The following is a 13,995-nucleotide window of genomic DNA, read 5'->3' as shown; positions in this document are numbered from 1 at the left end:
AGCTGAAGGTTAGAAAAGTTAATAGCATATAACATCACCCAGCTATTGAGTGGTGGGGGCAGAACTCAAGCCTAGAATCTGCTCTCTTAAAATAGTAGGAATCACAGGCAATGAACACATGAAAGTCTACAAATCCCACTACTCAGAAGGAACTGTTTGTAACATCACTCTTCCTAGCTCTCCAAGTTTTCCCCTGTGAATGTTACATATAAAATTTATTATATATACAGATCTCTCCCTCTTCTGTAACCTGTTTTCTTTCTTTTTTTCTTTCTTTCTTTTTTTTTTTCATTTCCCAAACCATGGCCTAGAAATATTGCTCTGCAATCAGAGTTTTCATGACAAGCAGTGTAATAGTCTGCTCGCCCCAGGTCCTCCAAGTGTTGGCAGCAGAAAAGTGCTTATCCAGCACGATGCCCACAGAGTGCACAAGGCAATGGTTTTATAAAATGCAAAGCTGGGCACCCAAGAAGATATCAAGACCGCAAAGTCCGACAGCTTTGAAACCTAGTCCAGCACATTCTCACATTCCTATATTTTACAGACAAGGGTAATGAGCCCAAGAATTACCGCCCTCCAGCTTCAGGGGAGTGAAAAATGAAATGTTGTTTTCCAAGTAATGTGATGCCAGACAGCTGGCTCAACAGTCAACAGTGCCAGGCCTTCTCTGAAGGCCAGTGTGGGCCCCCGCCTCCTTCTCACCACCGAATGTCACAGTGCACCCCAAGCCAGGGAAATCTGTCCTTCTACAGGATGTATAACTGTGAGAGGAAAGCAGGTTTTACTGGCTTGTGGTTTCCGAGGCTCTTAGAATGTTGAATACAGCTTGTGCATTGGCCACTGAAGAACCCGGGAGAAACCACGAAGTTGGAATTGATTAGTTCCTGTTGGTCCCCATCGTCCGCCAATATCAGTACCTGTGTCTTGATAAATAGACACATGAACACACTCCAAACACAAGGTCCTTGACAGCAAGCAATAAAAATGTACCTTGACCCACTGAAATAAATTGCACCAAACAGAGTTATTGTTTCCACTTATTATTTATTAGTCAGGTCCCATGGAGTGACGGGTGAAATAAATATTTTTTTCCATTGGAAAATGAATGTATGATCTGTGAAGAATAAGTTCACAATCAGATGTAATAACAATCATGGAACAACTGTTCTCCCTGACTTGGACCAAATCTAATGCTCTCTATCCTGAGCAAAATTTCTGTTGCAGATTAATGTATCTCGTTGGCCACCTGATCCTTTCTCAACTCATACCTCAAGTCTCTCCTTCCTGTTCCTTCCCTTTTTGGCCACCATACCAAATTCTCCAACAGTCCCTTCCAGATGCCACAGCTAAAGAAATATTACTGAGACTGAGAGGTTTAAAAGGAGCCCAGTGGACCAGGAATGGATCTTGAATTAATTCAAAAGAATGGTTACTTCAATACAGTATTTTATTTGCAAGAGGAGGAAATGTCACTTACTGACATTAGCAGTTTATTCAATCATTGTCACATTTAGACGTCTGAAGATCATATTCAGAATTTTATAAATTTGTCTCACTCCCAAAGATGACCTAGAAGAAGTTGGAATCATTGACATTTATTGTCACCAGCATATACTTGATAATTTGGTAGATATAAGTAGCAGTATTAAAGATTAATCAAGTGGCCTGGAAAACAGCATAGAGGTTCCTCAAAAAGTTGAAAATAGAGCTGCCCTTTGACCTAGCAATTGCAATACTGGGTATTTACCCTAAAGATACAAATTTAGTGACCTGAAGGGGCATGTGCACCTGAATGTTTATAGCAGCAATGTCCACAATAGCCAAATTATGGAAAGAACCTAGATGTCCATCAACAGATGAATGGATAAAGAAGATGTGGTATACATTGAGGTACCACCTTACACCAGTTAGAATGGCCAAAATTAACAAGACAGGAAACAACATGTGTTGGAAGGTATGTGGAGAAAGGGGAACCCTCTTACACTGTTGGTGGGAATGCAAGTTGGTGCAGCCACTTTGGAGAACAGTGTGGAGATTCCTCAGAAATTAAAAATAGAGCTTCCCTATGACCCTGCAATTGTACTACTGGATATTTACCCTAAAGATACAGATGTAGTGAAAAGAAGGGCCATCTGTACCCCAATGTTTATATCAGCAATGGTCACGGTTGCCAAACTGTGGAAGGAACCAAGATGCCCTTCAGCAGACGAATGGATAAGGAAGATGTAGTCCATATACACTATAGAGTATTATGCCTCCATCAGAAAGGATGAATACCCAACTTTTGTAGCAACATGGATGGGACTGGAAGAGATTATGCCGAGTGAATAAGTCAAGCAGAGAGACTCAATTATATGGTTTCACTTATTTGTGGAGCATAACAAATAGCATGGAGGTCAAGGGGAGATGGAGAGGAGAAGGGAGTTGAGGGAAATCGGAAGGGGAGGTGAACCTTAAGAGACTATGGACTCTGAAAAACAATCTGAGGGTTTTAAAGGGGTGGGGAGTTGGAGGTTGGAGGAACCAGGTGGTAGGTATTGGAGAGGGCACGGATTGCATGGAGCACTGGGTGTGGTGCAAAAACAATGAATACTGTTATGCTGAAAGTAAATTTAAAAAAAATTAAAAAAAAAGAAGATGTGGTATATATATACAATGGAATACTATGCAGCCATCAAAAGAAATAAAGTTTTGCCTTTTGCAATGATGTGGATGGAACTAGAGGGTATTAAGCTGAGTGAAATAAGTCAACCAGAGAAAGACAATTATCATATGATCTCCCTGATATGAAGAATTTGAGAGGCAATGTGGGGAGTCTGGGGGGTAGGGAAGGAAAATATGAAACAAGATGGGTTCAGGAGATGGGTTCAGACTCTTAATCTCACAACTGAGGGTTGCTGGGGGTGGGGGGTAGGGAGAGGGTGGTTGGGTTATGGACATTGGGGAAGGTATGCGCTATGGTGAGTGCTGTGAAGTGTGTAAACCTGGCGATTCACAGACCTGTACCCTTGGGGCTAATAACACATTATATGTTAATAAAAAATAAAAAATTAAGAAAAAGATTAATCAAGTGGCAAACATTGTTACTGGACTATTCTTTTTGTCATAGAAGGAAGTATACTTGGGAAGTACTTGTAAGGTTTTCAAGCATTTTTGCCATTTGGATAACTCATGTGATACCATCTGCCTTATTGTGTTTTATAATTATCAGAATCAAGAGTACCTTAGAATTGTGTTGGTTAAATGGTGGCCTTCCTCATGAGTGTGGTAGAGTAATGCTGAGTTGCCTTCTAAGGTACACAGTGTTTCTGTTGACTTCAGACCTCAACAATACACTGTGTTTAGCTGGAGTGAACTTTTTAAATGATTGTCAACCCCCTGCTTAATCATGTCAGTGGTTTCCTTTCACCATGACAATAAAGTACAAATTCGAACATGGTTGAAGAATTCATCTCAATCTGGCCAGGGTCATCTTTCCTGCTACTTCCCCTCACTCTTTTCTCCCCAGCCATACTCTGAAGTACCATTGGTCCTCAGTGTTCATAATCATGTCTAGGTCTGAGTGCAGACTAGCCCCTTCACCGGAACCCTTCCCCAGTCTACCTTTCCTTATATCTTCACTTAGAAGTCACTTCTTATCAGATGCTTTTCCAGACTATACCAGTAAGCAGCCATCTTGCGGTACTGCCTTGGCACCCTGGGACTCTGTCAGTTTTAGGTTATTATATTACCTGTCAATGGGCCACCTCCTTTCCTTCTCAGACTACCTCCCTCTATAACTGTTTTTCTGTTCCATGCTTAGCTCCACCGCTGTCTGTCTCCTCCAACTTCCCTATGACAGGATGCTTTTCCCTTGCATTGGCACTAGAAGGAAGGAACCATTAGGTAAATCTAGTTCTTCATTCCCTACTAAACTACCATGTGAAGATGAGTGAGTATCTGGATTTACTGAGGATTTGCAGGAGTGTTAGAAATTTACATCATAACCACAGAAATCACCTGTGGAACCAAACATTAAACATCCCTGGCACCTATCCCCCTCCTGGGAACTCTTCACTTCTCTTGACAATTCCAGCCTCCTTCCATGGAGTTGTCTGGCTCCTTCCTTCCTTCCTTTTCTCTCTCTCTCTTTCTTTCTTTCTTTCTAGATTTATTTATTTATTTGTCAGAAGAGAGAGAGCGAGAGAGCACACTAGCATGGGCAGTGGCAGGCAGAGGGAAAGGGAGAAGCAGGCTCACTCCTGAGCAGGGAACCTGTTGCTGGGACTTGATCCCAGGACCCTGGAATCATGACTTGAGTGGAAGGCAGATGCTTAACCATCTGAGTCACCCAAGCATCCTGGAGTTGCCTGCTTTCTCTCACCCTACCTTCTCCACATTGTCCTTCTTTCCCCTTTGAAATCCTTCCTCCCTTGTTTTCTTCCCTTCCTTCCCCCCCCTTTTCTCTTCTTCTCTTTTCCCTTTTCTCCTCCCCTCTTCTCTCCTCTTCTTTTTTCTTTTCTTTCTACCTTCCCTCCTCCTTCTATCTTTCCTTTCCTCTTCCTTCTCTTCTCTTCTTCTCTTTTCTCTTTCTTTTCTTTCTTCTTTTCTCTTTTTTTTCTTTTCTTTCCTCATGACTTGCTAGCCAGTGTGATCCTTTCCATACACAAGTCATGGTTCCATCTACTCAAAACTCAACATCTCAGCAGTCAAGTCTTTATTGGTCCCTGAGAGGCCTGTAAAAACATGTAAGGTCATTTCTCAACCTCATCTTCCACCACTCTGAGACATTCCCTCCACTCTGCTCATCTGGGCCTCCTTGCTGCTCTCAGGAGATACAGGCATACTCCCATCTTGGGTCTTTGTACTGGCTGCTGTCTCCATCCCGAACACTGTTTCCCAAATGGTCACATAGCTAATTTCCTCACCCTCTTTCTGAATTTCATCCTCTAAATAATTGTCTGTGGTCGTCTGTCTCCTCTCACCAGACTGTAAGCTTCACTGGAGTGAGTCTCTGGGGTTTTGTTTACTGATGGATACCAAGAGTCAAGAGAGTCTTGCATAGTAGGATCTCAGTAAATATTTGTTAAATGAAAATTCTCCTCCTAACTCATACCCCTTTCTTCTTCTCACCTTCAAGGTATTTTTCCAAAACAAAGATAATTCCCACCCTAAATGACTTAGGTAATAACTTTTGTATTTTTTATATTCCATTCTATTGAATTTGCATCTTTTCTTTTTTATAATTCCCACTAGACTGCCCTTACATTGTTGGAGGGTGGGGACCTACACCTTTTACTATTGCTGAGACCATCTTAATAATGCTTGGTTGGTTTTATAACTGATTCTCCTTAAATAATTATAGAACAAATAGATGACAGTAATGCCTGGCTTTATTTATAAATGGAGGACTTTAGTTCTTCCACAGGGTGGTATTATCACTTCCATTTGAGAACAAAGGGAGCTCAGTGAATTTCAAAAACTAGTCCAAGGTCACGCAGTAAGGAGCAAACTGAAGTTGAGCTTTCTACCTCTGACTTCCTCCTCCCCTACCCCATTACACTGCATTGCTTCCCCATTCCCAGATCCCTTAAGTTCCTGGGCCTCTAACTCTATTTGTTACTATATTCAAATAATGTCAGGAGGAGTGATTTGTTAAGTCCATTAGAGTGAACATCAGAGACTTCTTTTTTCCCTAGGAACCATAAATGGGCATATCAGACAACTTATGTAACCATGTCTCCTACAGCAGGTGTGCGTGAGGCAGCTGCTCAGTTGGGGTGATATGAACTATCCTAGAGCACTCGCTGCCCCAAGGGTGAGGTTGTGATCCCTCAACTTCCTATCTCATGAACTTTTACTTTTGGTTCCTACCCAGCAACTCCTTGTCAGAAGTTCACTGTATGTGGGAGTGGTGTACATCAGCAGGAACTAGTTCTTCAGAAAAAAATTAATTTTATCTAAGCAAAAGTCACATTACTTTATCTTTTTTTGGTGCGTATGGGATTTTTCACCTTTCCTATTTTTAAACCATATCCTCTAGTTCTGCAAATGTCTCTTTCTGTAAACATATCCATTTTCTTAAATATCTTTTCGGCTTTCACTTTCCTAAAGATACATGTTAAGAGAAATTTTTAGATTTTTCTTGTTTATTTACATTGTGCAGATCAACATATTACTTTTTCTTGATATTTTGGTATCCAAATTGTAAAGTTTTTCCGGCGAGATAAACACAACAGCAGGCCTAGTGGGTGCAAGGCAAGATTTATTAAAAACACTCTCCAGCAAAGTTTCAGGGCTCAGGAGAAGGGGAGCCAGGAAAGTTGCACCCGGAGGAGGTAGGCACCCTCCGGCGAGGTTCCGCCACTCTGGAAAGCAGAGTGGCGGAAATAGCTCCCAAGGCAGGGAGAAGGGGGCTTTTAAGGGGCCTTGAGGGGAGTTCAGGGGTCTTTTGGCAAGTTTCCCTTATTTGGATATTTCGCCTGCTCGTTGGGGTCCCATTGGTCCACTGGAGCCCGGGGCGGGGGTCTCAGATTCCCGCTTGTCATGGTCCCATTGGTCTACGGGAGCCCAGGGCAGGAGGGTCTCAGATTCCTGCTTGGGTCTTTGTTCTCCTGTCGGAGCTCAGGTTTTGTGGCGGGGACTTTCACCATCTTAAGTAGCCCTTTCTTTCTGCCAGCCCAACACAAATGACATGCCATAGACTGTCTACCAACTCACTGGCAGAGCCAGGATTCCAGGACATAAATCCTCTGAACATTTGACTGTGAGTCCTTAAGAAACAAGCTTTTGGAATGTCAGCTCTAAAGGAGTTGGCTTCTGCTTGGAGACTTTCTCCATACTGTCCAATACTGCCAAACGTATGTTCTGTTTCCCTGGCTTGAAGGAGGAATGAGAGCAGAAATGTTCATTTCTAAGATAAGAACAGAGATTTAAAATATGGATTTCATTATAGAATTGGCAATTACTGGTCCTACTCATATTAGCAGTTGTTTCTTTGGCATGTGCCAGTCACATTTAAGCACTGTGGCTACTAAAGGAGTTCACAGAATCTTTTGTGTGTGTCTCCTTGAAAGACCCTACCCAGAGAGGTAAATTACACCCTACAGATGAGCACTGAGCAGTTGAGTCTCCAAAGCATACTTAGGTATGCAAAGCATTGTGATCCTAGGATTTAATTGATCACTGAAAGTTTCCTATATTCTCCAACTTAGATCAGTTGTGGAAAATGGTAGCAAAAACCTTCTCAGTTGCTGTGAGTGTTTCAAAAAATATTATCTCACTTACCTCTGTGTGAGCACAAGGTTATAGCCCAAGCTAATGTCTCTGTAGATGTCGGTGGGAGCTAGGCAAGGGAATGGGATGTCTTAAATGGGATAGGGTGAAAAGTGGCACTGAAAGTAGCAAAAAAGAAGAATAGAAAGAAAAGTCCTGAGATGCTGCCTGTCAAGGGCAGGCCTGATGACATGACTCCTGGGGTGAGACCAGCAAATCTTTAAGCTGCAAAAAGGAGGCTCCCACCCCAGCCGTTCTACGCTCCTGCCATTCATTCTGCATTGACTTGAATTGCTGCAGACTCACATATTGTAAAACTACAGCGAGTTTATCATGTAGACAGAGTTTGAACTCTTTTACTGTACCTTCTAATAACCTCTGATATACCTCCTAATCAAAATAAACCTCATGGATATATTTGGATGCATGTAAGTGCTTTTTAAATGAAAAGTGAATCTTAAAATCTCGAGTTAAATAACTTAGTGGAGCTTGGATATTGTTGCTACGTATTAATTATCCCTTATGCTGAATGGGCATTGGATGATAGCTTCCCAGATCACATACAGATGCTTGAAATATCTCATGGGGCCAATAGTTATTATTCTTCTGAAGACTCTTGGTTTCTATTTTATTTCTCAAGATGGATCTATAAATCTGATAGCAATTGTATTACATCAAGTGTATGAAGCTGTTAAATAAATGTAAGGAAAAGACAGGATGTTTAAAAAGTCACGTCAAAATAAATAACTGGGTGCTTCACAGCAAAGACAATGTTACATCAGTGTGGATACCGACACATGGAAGCAATTAATAGAAATATTTTCAGTGAGAAATAGAAACATATCTATGGCCATTACTGAAATGCATTAAACAAGATGAACTTTTTGGAGAAAGTGAAAAAATAATATTTGCTAAAAAAATAAAAGCTTTTGGCTGTCACACAGTAATGTGTAATACTAGTGTTTCTGAGGTTCCCAGTCCTTCCATCCTCTTTATTCACTAATGTTCTGGAAACAGCAAATCTTGATTCAAATCACCTTAAATTCAAGGACTGTGTTAGAATCTATCAGCCTCCTTGGAGGATTTTCCTAGAATGATTATGTCATCTGGAATTTTATTTATTTGTTTTCAAAATGAAGAAAAAATAATTCAGAGCTGGATATGGATCACACTGTGTACATGCGTGTTAAGAAATTATTTGCTGAAAAATTATTCATGCTCCAAAAAAAGCAAAATTGCCCCCCCCAGCTCCATTTTTCTTACTCCTTAAGCCCCAAATGACCTAAGCTTAAAGATACTTGAAAAATAAAAGTCTCCAGAGGATATTCAACGTGTGGAATGAATTAACAGGAACCACAATGGCACTAAAGTTAATAATTATATAGTAAAAGAATGAAAAATTGGCATGCTTCTGAAGTTAACATAACAAATAGGGAATATGTAAGGAGCACGCTTTGCCAAGTTTAAGATGAGCTCAAAAACAGGAACTTTGAACTAGAATTGTACCTATTTTTTATATTAGTTTACTCAAAGCTGATTTTTTATTTTTAAGGGGCAAAGGTCTAAAAATATATATTTTGCAAGTGACAAAAGCTGTTGGATATTAAATGGCTCTTAGAAAATATATTTATGATTCAAGTGTAAATGAGTCAGAAACATATGGATTAGATTTCCCTTAAATCTGTTCAAATATTAAAAGTGAGGGGTAAAGCACTTGGCAAATGTATTGGAAGTTTTTCAAACCTATGATGTCTAAATGTATACTTTGAAAGTGCTATTTCAAATTCTGGATTCTCCCTAGACTCAGTGATTAGCTTAAGCGGGTAGATCCTATAGTCACAGAAGGTTAATTTAAATAATTTCTTTGACAGTGGAAGCTTATGCCTTCATGTAAGAATCATTTATCAACACTCAACTGGAAACTCTGGAAAGAGATTCATCGGCAAAGCAAAATATTAAAAATCTCATATCGAAGTGGACTGAGCAAGGCCAGTTTTAGACATTAAATTCTGAATGTCTGATTTTGCACTGATCTTTTGTAAAATTGGATATCCTTTCTGACTTTCGATAGGCCTGTTCTACTAACAGGTCATGTTGAACTCTGCAATCACGCAGGGGTATACTCAAATATTTACTGACCTCTTACTCATGGACACCATGTTCAGAGGAGGTGATGATGTCCCAGTTCATACCTGCTGTTATCAGCCCCAATAAGAAATACATTTTTAGAAGTGCGAGTTCAATAAAGGTAAATGGAGTATCCTTTGAAATTCTGGAAATAAAGTTGTGAGGAAGCTGTCAGTTTCCTGTGGTTAGAGCCTAATATCAGCATGGCCAGGACGGGATTTGGACCAGCAAGCTGAGCCCCTGATTCATGTTCTGGATTGCACTCAAACCCCACCCGTTGTCCATAAATTCCTGCCCCTCATCACAAGGTGGTCCAGACAAGACTGTGTGAAGGGGTCAGCGCACATTCATGCCCCTTGCCAGAAAAATGAATCAAGATTTATGGGCCACAACCACAATATGAAGGACAGATTATTATTTATATATTAAGTCCATGATTATCTGTTTTGGCCTTCATTTCCCTGTAAGATCTTTTAACCTGTTTCTTGATGACGTTGGCATTATTAGGAATTCTTTCCTAATCAACTCACTTTTATTTTATCTGGCATGAAACAATAAGGCTTATGAGAGTTTTCACTATATCATGGCTACATACGCATTTATTTTTTTTTTCCTCATCATTGCAGAAACTGTCAAGGGTTGGGCTCTTGTCCAACTTTCAAGAAAATATGTACATCTCTGTATGTATATAAATATGAGGATCCCAATATTTTCTTTTAAAGCACTTATGGATATTTGGATTTCTCTGATTTATTTTTAGGCTTTTTCTTTTCACTGGAAGAATTTTGCCCTAAAGAAATTTTGCTCTATACTTTTCCCATGATAGGTGAGAAAGCAAGTCTTTAAGAACCAGTGGTGACATGCCCTCTCAAAAACACAGAAAAAAAAAATGTGTAAAAATATGAAGTGATGTGACCAATTTTAGAGTAGCATAAAAGTAGCTTTTTAAAAAAGATTTTTTATTTATTTACTTGACAGAGATCACAAGTAAGCAGAGAGGGAGGCAGAGAGAGAGGAAGGGAAGCAGGCTCCTTGCCGAACAGAGAGCCCGATGCTGGGCTCCAACCCAGGACCCTGGGATCACGACCTGAGCCGAAAGCAGAGACTTTAACCCATTGAGCCACCCAGGTGCCCCTAAAGATAGCTTTTAAAAGTAAAACTGCCCCTTGACATTTTTGTCTTTGAAGATTTTATTTACTTACTTGAGAGAGAGAAAGAGAGAGAGAGAGAGGGAGAGCATAAGGTCGAGGGTCAGAGGGAGAAGCAGACTCCCTGCTGAGCAGGGAGCCCAATGCAGGACTTGATCCTGGGGCTCCAGGATCATGACCTGAGCTTAAGGCAGTCACTTAACCAACTAAGCCACCCAGGTGCCCCTGCCCCTTGACATTTAATGGTGACTCCAAGTAGAGAAAAAAGTAGCATAGGAAAACATTCCTTTGAGAATCTATTGCCCATTTTTTTTGTAAGGGAGGATGACTAGTTTCCAGGATTTAAAATTTGACTTTAGAAAATGGGTATAAAATTACAGTTATATAAGAGGAATAAGTTCCAGAGGTCTGCTGTGCAGCATAGTACCTATAGTTAATATATTATAATATAATAATTATAATAATGAGGTATTGTGTACTTAAGAATTTAAGAGAGGTAGACCTAACATTAAGTGTTCTTACTACCAAACACCAGTCCCATCGTAGGTACTGTCTACTAGTTTTAAGATATATCAGACACTAGTAACTGCTTACTTCACAGATTATTTCCATGAAAGAGGTGGGCAATTCACTTAAATTATGTCTATCTAAGTTTTTGATTTGTAACTGGACAGTAAGAGTACCTATAGTACCTATCTTTTAAAGCTGTTTCAAGGATTACATGATTAAGAGAAAGGATTAAATGATAAAACTGTGACACAGTGCCCATCACCCAGTAAACAGTCAACAAATAGGAAGTATTGCTATCACTATAATTTCTCACTTAAGGGAAGGTGGGCCATCAGGACTTGGGGATGTTATGGTCACAGACAGACTCAGATCTGCTAACTCCAGAGTCTAGGCTCCTCACTGCTAAGCTATGCTGTCTCCCTGTTGTGCATGCAAATGCATCAGTTCAGAAATTTCTCTCTCCCTTTTTTTTTTTTTTTGCCTCCTAATTAATATCTTCTGGGTCTCATTTGTACAGAATCAAGAGAATCGTTTTTGGTCACGTTTCTAAGAACATGGGTTTCTTCTGTTCCCTTGCTCCAAAGGTAAATATTCTAAAACTGGTGAGTCCTTATACTTATTTTCCCCAAATATGATTCTGTGTATGTTGAAAACATTTCCAGGTAAATGCTCTGCTCAATGATTTAAGGTTGGACCGGGAGATCATGTTCTGCACCGTGCAGTTTTCAGTGAAGTGGAGCATGCAGTTTTATAATCACGCATAGATCTGATTTACCTGAAACCTCATTTAGTCTCTGTGGAAGCAGCAAATAACATCTGAATTTACTTTGAAAGTCCACAAAAGGGTCTTGTTTGTGAGTCCACCATACAAAGTCATCCTAGCCATAGCCACGTATCCAAGAGGAAGCTTAAGGGCATCCTTCCATGGAAAGTTTGAGGGGCTCTAATATTCACTTTGTGAAGATGCCTTCGGAGAAGGAGGTACAACTCTTCCAGTTTGTAAAAGAAATGGCAGCTTCAGAAAGGCACGGCATTTTGACTACATCCTTGATTTGCTCTAGTGATCATAGTTCTCCACTGGGTTTGAGAACAGTGTTGGTATTTTATTGTTTGCTTCCATGTGGTTCTGGCTGCTATGGGAACCACCACTTTGGTGTTCTAATGGTCAGCACGTCTGACTCACTTTGGGGAAAGGTACAGTAACGCGATGGCACACTTTCAGGAAAAAGCGTGGAAAGCAAAACAGAATCCACGACCCCCTTAAAATAAAGGGACACTGTCTGACATCCAAATCAAGTTAAACCTAAAGGCTTGACTTGGCAGTGTATAAAAGGAGCTCAAAGGCGGTGTGTCTGGGAGTCCACACTCTTTTCTGAGTGATGTTTTCTCTATTCACACCACCAACCTCTTAACTACATTTTTAAACACATAATAAAACAGGCCATGACCCTACACCAGAGTTCTCCGTGCTTCACTTATGTCACTTAGTACTGCATCTTGAAAATAACTGAGAAAAGAGTGGAGATTATTCCACAATTGGTTCAATTAAATTCCTTCCAGGGAGTTCAGTAGTGGTTCTTTTGTGACCTGGCATACCCCAGCTCATTGGCTCCTGCCCTAGCTCAACCTTGCATCTCTGTGGGAACAGCACACAAGCCATTACATTGGCTTTTTCCAAAACACTTGGGAGAAGATCTGTTCCCTTTCATCTCCTTTTTCATAACATCACTACTTACTCAAGTCACTGGAAATACAGTTCTTTATTTTAAGATTTTATTTATTTATTTGAGAGAGAGTGGGAGTGAGAGAGAGCACATGAGTGGCAGGGAGGGGCAGAGGGAGAAGCAGGCTGCCTGCTGAGCAGGGAGTCTGAGCCCCAACACAGGGCTTGGTACAAGGACCCTGAGATCACAACCGGAGCTGAAGGCAGATGTCCAACAAACTGAGTGACCTAGGCTCCCTGGAAATAATTCTTCAATATGAGTTTTCCCATTTTTAGATAACAGGGAAAAGAAATGATAGCTGAGATACCATTAAAATTCCCTGGTCTCATGAGTAAGAGTATTCCATAGCAAGAGAAAATGTAGAGGAAAGATCTTCAAAGACTTCGTAATAGAAGGGCAAAATGGAAAAGTAGACGACATAGAATAAGTCAGTAAAAACAAAGGTGGTCTATCAATAAAGAGGAAGAAAAAAAATGTCTTTTAAATATATCAGAAAAAAGGAAAAGATCCAGACTGATCTGCCTCTGCACTGTGTTCAAGTAAGCCTGGAGTCATAAATTAACTACTGGGAGTGTCAACCAAGACTTTTTTCATCAGCAGGGGGCGCAAGGCAGTAAGCCAGGCCCTTTATGAAGCCATCTGGTAGCAAGAGACTAACTCATTCAGTGACATTTCAAAAGCCAAGAAAGTAGTTCCAAGAGGAAGTTGTCTTCCCAATAAATGAGCAAAGATGGAGAAATCATTATGACTTGAAGACAGAGAGAATGAACTCCTTTTCAAATCCATGTTTAACGAGAAACTGTAACCCAATTGAACACTCAAGGAGCAGAGAATGTTTGTATCAACACTCGTATCTGCAAACAGAAAAGGGATGTTGGGAGACTACCAGAGTGGAAATTTTCTAACATAAGAAATTCTCAGGAATGGCTAAATGACTTCTATTTATTTATTTATTAATTTTGGAGAACTTGGAAGCCCCTAGGAAAGACTGAGTAAAAACAAGCATGGTCTCAAAATTTAAACAATGGTTTGAATGATTCCCAAAATGTCAAAACCTCATCTTTCTATGTATCCATAATGAATTGGGTTGTGTGTAGGGCTCAGAGGTGTCTGTGGGGTTTTTTCTGAAAGAGCACAGGAGCTTTCTTTCTAACTTTGGATGAAAATTAAAAAATAAAAACTGATAAATTTTAAAAGAGGCAATTCCTGTCTTATAGGGAATTCCTTATTTC

The sequence above is a fragment of the Mustela nigripes genome, chromosome 3 (assembly GCF_022355385.1).
Source record: "Mustela nigripes isolate SB6536 chromosome 3, MUSNIG.SB6536, whole genome shotgun sequence".
Lineage (NCBI taxonomy): Eukaryota > Metazoa > Chordata > Mammalia > Carnivora > Mustelidae > Mustela > Mustela nigripes.
This window is presented reverse-complemented; position numbering follows the sequence as displayed.